Source organism: Mytilus californianus, unplaced genomic scaffold, assembly GCF_021869535.1.
Source record: "Mytilus californianus isolate M0D057914Y unplaced genomic scaffold, xbMytCali1.0.p SCAF_1, whole genome shotgun sequence".
NCBI lineage: Eukaryota > Metazoa > Mollusca > Bivalvia > Mytilida > Mytilidae > Mytilus > Mytilus californianus.
The window spans coordinates 116733436-116742446 of record NW_026262581.1 but is presented as its reverse complement, the minus strand read 5'-3'; positions in this window follow the sequence as shown (position 1 = coordinate 116742446).

The window sequence follows — 9011 nt, the reverse complement described above, 5'->3', positions numbered from 1 at the left end:
TATACGCTGTTTAGGGGACGTATTATGGTATACCTCTGTCCGTCCGTCTGTCCGTCGTCAACATGTCGGACATTAACTCAAAAATGCTTTAACCAATTTGCATAAAACTTTGGTGAATTGTTTATATCTATTGACATGAGCTCCCTTTCGTTTTTTATAAAATTTAGATTTTACGTTTCCGAGTTATGGGGTTTTATTCATTAAAAAAAGGGGGATTTTCCAGTTTTCGGACAATAAGTCAAGAATGCTTTCACCAACTTGCAAGAAATTGTAGTGAATTGTTTATATCTATTGACATGGCCTCCCTTTCCATTTTTATAAATTTAAAATTTTACGTTTCCGAGTTACAGGGTTTTATTCATAAAAAAAAGGGGGATTTTCCAGTTTTCGGACAAAAACTCAAAAATGCTTTCAGCAATTCTTATGAAACTTTGGTGAATTGTTTGTATGTATTGATGTAAGCTCCCTTTAGAATTTTTTAAATTTTACATTTTACATTTCTGAGTTATGGGGTTTTATTCATTAAAAAAAGGGGTGATTTTCCAGTTTTCGGACAATAACTCAAAAATGCTGTCACCAATTCTCATGAAACTTTGGTGAATTTTTTATATCTATTGATGTAAGCTCCCTTTTTATTTTCATAAATTTCTAATATGACATTGAAAATAATTGAACTTTATTTGTTTATAGTCTGACAACAGTCTTTAGTATTGCACAACAGCAAAAAATGTTTAATTGAATATAAATTCAATTCATATAACCAATTTCAAGTTCTTTGACTACATTTATTCAGAAACCTATAATTTGTCAAATATTTAATTACAATCCAAATTCAGACCTGAATCAAGCTTGAATATTGTGTCCATTTTTGCCCCAACTGTTCAGGGTTGGAACTCTGCGGGCGTATCTAGCTGCACTCATCGAAGCAGTTTATTGGTTATTATCTTGAATATTATTGGAGATAAAGATAAACTGTAAATAGCAAAAATGTTCAGCAAAGTAAGATCTACAAAAAAGTTTCATGACCAAAATTGTCAATTGACCCCTTAAGGAGTTATTGCACTTTGAGGACAATTTTATACAAGTTGTTTATGTTTTTAACTTTAAAAATCTTCTCTAGTATAAATTTTGTATTTTATTTCCTTGTACGTCAAGAAACATAGACACTTTGGCTCAAAAGGAACATATGAGTAAAATGCATTTATTTGCTTTTGAAGAAAATATGACAGATACAATGAACATTTAAATGGCATTTTTAAGCCACTCATTAATATATATTGAAAAGCAAAAATAATCATTGATGAAAGATTTAAGCAAAAAAATACCAGGTGAGCGATTCAGGCTCTTGAGAGCCTCTTGTTCAAGTTAGTGGTCATCCTGTTGGTAGCTGGACTATGCAGGTTGTTTACTGGTTGTATTACTGTAAATTATTGCAAGGTTTTTGTTAATGGGAATAATGCGATTGGATCCATATAACTGTATGCAGATTTTTCTGAAATCGCATTAATTAATCTCGCATTTTAGTTTTTTTTCAAAATTCGCAATAATAAATGCACGCAATAATTTTTTAATTTTCATTACCTCTAAAACATAGGGTATAGGAAGGTACAAGGGAAGATTTAACTTCACATTTTTAGCCTGTGATAAGTAAGGATATCTGGACCAATATCCATGTGTTGTTCATTGTTGTTTGTTTTTTGTTTGTACATATATTTTTTGACAGAGTAGTCCATTGTTTGTTAGTTGTTGTCTGTTGGTACTAAAAGATATTGTCATAAATATTTAATCCCATGTTTGAGAGCAAAAAATAGGTAGGTCAATTAAAACCTTAAAAGATTAAACATACCATGTACATGTAGTTGATTAGATGCAGAAAGTAATTTAGCCAAAATTTTACCCTATTCCCTAAGAGGGAAAACAGTGTCAAGATCAGATGACAACTGCTAGATGAATGAATATACTTTGAAAGAAAACAGAAGAAATTATCGAAGTACAGCATGTAAATAAAGAAAAGGAGATGACCATCAATATAAAAATAAGGAGATATTGTATGATTGCCAATGAGACCACTATCCACCTGGGACCAAAGGATAAGGATGTAAATAACTAGGTCACCAAAGGGCAATATTAAACACAATGAGCAAATCCATATCGTAACTACTTAAAAGCTTTATATTTTAGAAGGTGGAAGACCTGGATGCTTCATACTTTGTATATAGATGCCTTATGTTATGAAGTTTCCGTCTGTAATATGTCCATTGTCCTTGACCTCATTTTCATGGTTCAGTGACTACTTGAAAAAAAGTTAAGATTTTTTATAATGTCAATTTCTCTCTTATTATGAGTAATAAGAAAACTATTTAGTATGTGCGTACCTTGCAAGGTCCTCATGCCTGTCAGACAGTTTTCATCTGACCTCAACCTCATTTCATGGATCAGTGAACAAGGTTAAGTTTTCGTGGTCAAGTCCATATATCAGATACTATAAGCAATGGGTCTACTATATTTGGTGTATGGAATGATTGTAAGGTGTACATGTCCAACTGGCAGGTGTCATCTGACCTTGACCTCATTTTCATGGTTCAGTGGTAAAAGTTAAGTTTTTGTGTTTTGGTCTTTTTTTCTAATATTATATGCAATAGGTCAACTATATTTGGTGTATGGAATGATTGTAAGGTGTACATGTCCAACTGGCAGGTGTCATCTGACCTTGACCTCATTTTCATGGTTCAGTGGTAAAAGTTAAGTTTTTGTGTTTTGGTCTTTTTTTCTAATACTATATGCAAAGGTCAACTATATTTGGTGTATGGAAATATTTTACGATGTACATGTCAGTCTAGCAGGTTTTATTTGACCTTGACCTCATTTTCATGGTTCATTGCTCAGTGTTAAGTTTTTGTGTTTGGTCTGTTTTTCTAATACTATAAGCAATAGGTCAACTATATTTGGTGTATGGAAATATTTTACTATGTACATGTCAGTCTGGCAGGTTTTATTTGACCTTGACCTCATTTTCATGGTTCATTGGTCAATGTTAAAGGACAAGGTACGATAAGCCCCCGTTTTGGCCCCCCTATTTTCTTATTTTTCAAATTTTGTTATGGAAATGTACTTATCATATTAAAATATTCCCTGAGGTTTGAAGTTTGTTTGGATGAAGTTCAAAACCATTAATTTCAGCAACTGGGTGAGTAGAGGGGGTAAACTTTCCATTATTATTCAGATATTGTAATTATTATTCACTTTGGAGGTGTTCCGTACAACGATTTTTTAGTTTTTAAGTGCCTGCACCAACGTGACCCAGGAGTTTTTTTATTACAATGTCATTATCACTGTTTTTGCTGTCTAGATCGCCATAATTTTCTCCGGGTCAGGTAGGCGCACGCTATTAAATTTTAAGAAACATAGGCCAAAAATCGTAATTTTTCCTACTTTTGGCATTTTTGATGCCTTATCACACCCTTACCTCACCTAGTTGCTGAAATTAATGGTTTTGAAATCATCCAAACAAACTTCAAACCTAAGGGAATGTTTCAACATAATAAGTAGCTTTCCAAAACAAAATTTGAAAAATGAGAAAATAGGGGGCCAAAACGGGAACTTATCTCACCTAGTCCTTTTCACGGTTAAGTTTGTTTCTTAGATACTATAAGCAATAGGTCAAGTTATATATATAGCATGCCTTTTACGAATTAACGTATTTAATTCACGAAAAGCATAGCTTTGAGTGGATTAAATATGTTAATGAGTAAGGCATGGCTATATATGATTTGTAACATTAATGGGCTATGACATAAAAAGATCGGTTAATTGATTGCAATGGTTGCATGTTGAATACGTATAAGATCTAGGGACAAATATTTGAAGCATGATCAATTCACGGAGAAAGGCCTTTATAGAATGAAGAAAATTACTAAACATCCAGTGACATATATTTTTTAGAATATTATCAATTTTGACACGATAAAAACAGGTATCCAACCAAAATAACAGTAGGAAAATTTATAGTCATTTCTTTTACATTTGGTTTTATTCTTTCATTAAGTGGAGGAAATTAAACGACTAGAATTCCAGTGACAAATTTTTTGGAATATATATATTGATAAAAACAAGTATCCACCAATTTATCAATATCGCCTCTTCGTTTATTGACCATGTTATTCCTTTTCGTAGCACTCCTCGAGCATTCATTTGTTTCAAGTACAATGTATAGGGAACCATTTTTAATTTCACCCCCCCCCCTCCTTTTTTTTTTTGATTTGTTTTTATACGACCGCAAAAAAAATTTTGTGGTCGTATATTGGTATGACGTCGTCGTCGTCGTCGTCTGGCGTCGTCCGGCGTCGTCCGAAGACACATTGGTTTTCGCACTCTAACTTTAGTTTAAGTGAATGGATCTCTATGAAATTTTACCACAAGGTTTAATACCACAAAAGGAAGGTTGGGATTGATTTTGGGGGTTATGGTACCAACAGTAAAGGAATTAGGGGCCAAAAATAAGCATTTTTGTAACTTCCAGACATAACTTGTGTGCTAGTGTATGGATCTCTCTGACATTGTACCACAAGGTTCCATATCACAAAAGGAATGCTGGGATTGATTTTGGGGGTAATTGCCTCAAAATTTTAGGAATTAGGGGCCAAAAAAGGGGCAAAAAACAAGCATTTTTCTAGTTTCAGGACAATAACTTGTGTGTAAGTGTATGGATCTTTCTGAAATTGTACTACAAGGTTCCATATCACAAATGGAAAGCTGGGTTTGAGTTTGGGGGTAATTGCCCTAAACGTTTAGGAATTTGGGGCCAAAAAGGGGCCAAAAAACACATTTTTCTAGTTTCCAGACAATAACTTGTGTTCAAGTGTATGGATCTCTCTGAAATTGTACTGCAAGGTACCAGACCACAAAGGGAAGGCTGGGATTGAGTTTGGGGGTGATGAATCATAAGGGGGTTCAAAAAAATTTGAGGGGGGGGGGATTTTTTTTTTTTCCTTTTTTTTCTTTTTTTCCTTTTTTTTTCTTTTAAAATTTTCCATTTTAAGTTGGTTATTTCTGATTTATATTTAAAAGCAAGTAATAATGATATGGTAGGAGATACACACCAAACAGGATGTGTTAATTATTATATAATAAGTATTGTGCAATAGCAAGAAATTTTCAATTGCACAGTATTGCACAATAGCAAGAAATCTTCAATTGCACAGTATTGCGCAATAGCAAGAAATCTTCAATTGCACAGTATTGCGCAATAGCAAGAAATATCCAATAGCACAATATTGCGCAATAGCAAGAAATTGTCAATTGTACAGTATTGCGCAATAGCAAGAAATATTTAATTGCACAGTATTGTGCAAAAGAAGATACTTCATATAAATTGCTTATTTCTTGACCAATTTCAATGGGGTTTTATTCTTGAATTCTTGGGGTTCTTTAATATGCTGAATCTAACAGTGTATTTAGTTTTTGGATTTTGGGCCTCGTTTTTAAATTGGTCCACATTGAGGTCCAAAGGGTCCAAAATTAAACTTTGTTTGATTTCATCAAAAATTGAATTATTGGGGTTCTTTGATATGCCGAATCTAACCGTGTATTTAGATTCTTAATTTTTGGTTCCGTTTTCAAATTGGTCTACATTAAGGTCCAAAGGGTCCAAAATTAAACTTAGTTTGATTTTAACAAAAATTGAATTCTTAGGGTTCTTTGATATGCTGAATCTAAACATTTATTTAGATTTTTGATTATGGGCCCAGTTTTCAAGTTGGTCCAAATCGGGGTCCAAAATTAAACTTTGTTTGATTTCAACAAAAATTGAATATATGGGGTTCTTTGATATGCTGAATCTAACCATGTATTTAGATTTTTGATTTTTGGTTCCATTTTCAAATTGGTCTACATTAAGGTCCAAAGGGTCCAAAATTAAACTTAGTTTGATTTTAACAAAAATTGAATTCTTAGGGTTCTTTGATATGCTGAATCTAAACATGTATTTAGATTTTTTATTTTGGGCCCAGTTTTCAAGTTTGTCCAAATCGGGGTCCAAAATTAAACTTTGTTTGATTTTAACAAAAATTGAATATATGGGGTTCTTTGATATGCTGAATCTAACAGATTTTAACAAAAATTGAATATATGGGGTTCTTTGATATGCTGAATCTAACAATGTATTTAGATTTTTGATTTTTGGGCCCCGTTATCAACTTTGTCCACATTGAGGTCAAAAGGGTCCAAAATTAAAATTTGTCTGATTTCATCAAAAATTGAATTCTTGGGGTTCTTTGATATGCTGAATCTAACCATGTATTTAGATTTTGGATATTGGACCATAATAGGTGGATGTCCAATTTAAAATTTTTAAGTTCTTAGACCACATTCATTCTGTGTCAGAAACCTATGCTGTGTCAAATATTTAATCACAATCCAAATGCAAAGCTGTATCAAGCTTGAATGTTGTGTCCATACTTGCCCCAACTGTTCAGGGTTCGACCTCTGCCTTCGTATCAAGCTGCGCCCTGCGGAGCATTTTATTGATATATTGTTGTGTATGCACTTTGTTTACATTTATTAGGACATTTTATGGTCATTGATTTCATAGTGTAGTAGGCCAAGGAGGCGGAGCTAGACAGTGAAATAACAACTTTTGAGATAGAAGTTAAGCACTTCCCATTCTTTGCTTTTCCTATGACAAGCGAAACATGGTGGGACTGGAGAGTGCAATAACTAAAAAATCATTCAGTTAACGCAATCCTCTAAAAATAACCAAAGTTAACTCACTCGAAGATCACAGGAAAAATTACCATTCATGTTACAACTATATTTAATGCATAGATTGATTGTAAGGTGAACATGTCTGTCTGGCATGGTTCATCTGACCTTGACCTCATTTTCATGGTTCATTGGTCAATGTTAAATTTTCCTGGTTAAGTTTGCTTCTTGGACACTATAAGCAATAGGTCAACTATATTTTGTGTATGGAATGATTGTAAGGTGTACATGTATATCCGGTTTGGTTTATCTGACCTTGGCCTCATTTTCTTGGATCATGTTAAGTTTATGTGATACTTGTAGTAAAGCTTTATATTTAGTACTATCAACATAAAATCAATGATTAGTAAAGCAGGTGAGACATTTCAGCATGTGCACTCTTGTTTGCAATTACAAATGTATTTTGAAAATTGTAGTTGAAATTTAGAAATTGTAAACTGCAAACATGATAAACATAACTAGACTTATCTACAATTTCAGAAAAAAATAAATGTTTTGGATTAATGGCCTTGGAAATGTAAATTTTTTATAGCACTTATCACATTTTTTGGTCATATCTCAAAAACTATAATAGCCTGGGGAGAATTAAAAAAATAAAGTTATCAGCAAGCCAAGATCTACAATTAAGTTATCATGACCTAATCAATTAATTGGCTTTAATTTTTGTTCTGCCTGCGACTAGTCGCAGTATGCAAGACATAGGTATTACAATCAGGCGACGGCGTAAACTATTTGTTTAAAGCTTTATATTTCAGAAGATAAAAGACCTGGATGCTTCATACCTTTTATGCAGATATCTTATGTTACGAAGCTTCCATCTGTCATATGTCCATTGTCCTCATTTTCATGGTTCATTTAATGCTTGAAAAAAAAAGTTTTTTTGTTAAGTGAAATACTCATTTATTATGAGTAATAGGATAACTATATTTGGTATATGGATTAGTGACCAGGGTTAAAGTTGCATGGTCAAGTCCGTAGCTCCACTGGTCAACTATATTTGGTGTATGGAATGATTTTAAGGGGTACATGTCCAACTGACAGGTTTATCTGACCTTGACCTCAATTTCATGGAACATTTAGCAATGTTTAGTTTTTGTGGTTTGGTCTATTTCTCAGATACTATAAGCAATAGGGCCACTATATTTGGTGTATGGAATGATTGTCATCTGCCAGGTTTCGTCTGACCTCGACCTCATTTTCATGGTTCATTGGACAATTTTTTGTTTTGTAGTTTGGTCTACTTTGCAGATGTTATAAGCAATAGGTCAATTATATTTAGTGTATGGAATAATTATGAGGTGTACAGGTCTATCTGGCAGGGTTCATGACCTTGACCTCATTTTCATGGTTCATTGGTCAATCAAAAGTTGTGTGATTTTGTTAGTTTATCAGATACTAATAGCAATAAGTCTAACTATATTTGGTGTATGGAATGATTGTAAGGTATACATGTCTGCCTGTCAGAGTTCATATAACCATGACCTCATTTTCATGGTTCATTGGTCAATCATAAATTGTGTGATTTTGTCAGTTTATCAGTTTATGTGATACTTGTAGTAAAACTTTTATATTAGAAACTTTCAACATAAATTCAATGATAAGTAAAACAGGCGAGACATTTCAGCTATGTGCACTCTTGTTACACTTTTTTTGGTGTTTTTGGCAATCAACTTCAAATTTTAAAATTCAAATAGAAACTGTAAACACCAAAAATAATCAGCAAAATAAGATCTCCAAACATGCCAAAATTACAGAAATTGTTAATTGACTCCTTACTGGAGTTATGGCCTTTAAATGATGATTTTACCAATTTTATTTATGTTTTTTGCTGTTTTCTTGAAAACTATAATAAATAGGGCAAAACTGTAATAAACAAAACTGATGAGCAAATTCAGATCTACAAACCAGAATTGTTCAAACTACTTCTTTATGATGATTTTGATTTTTATACGACCGCAAAAATTAAAAAAATTTTGGTCATATATTGGTATCACGTTGTCGTCTTTGTCAGCGTTGTCCGAAGACAGATGGTTTCCGGATAATAACTTTAGTATAAGTAAATAGAAATCAATAAAATTTTAACACAAGGTTTATAACCACTAAAGGAAGGTTGGGATTTATTTTGGGGGTAATGGTGTCAACTGTTTAGGATTTAGGGGCAAAAAAAGGGGCCCAAATAAGCATTTTTGTAGTTTCCAGACAATAACTTGTGTTTAAGTGTATGAATCTCTCTGAAATTATACCACAAGTTT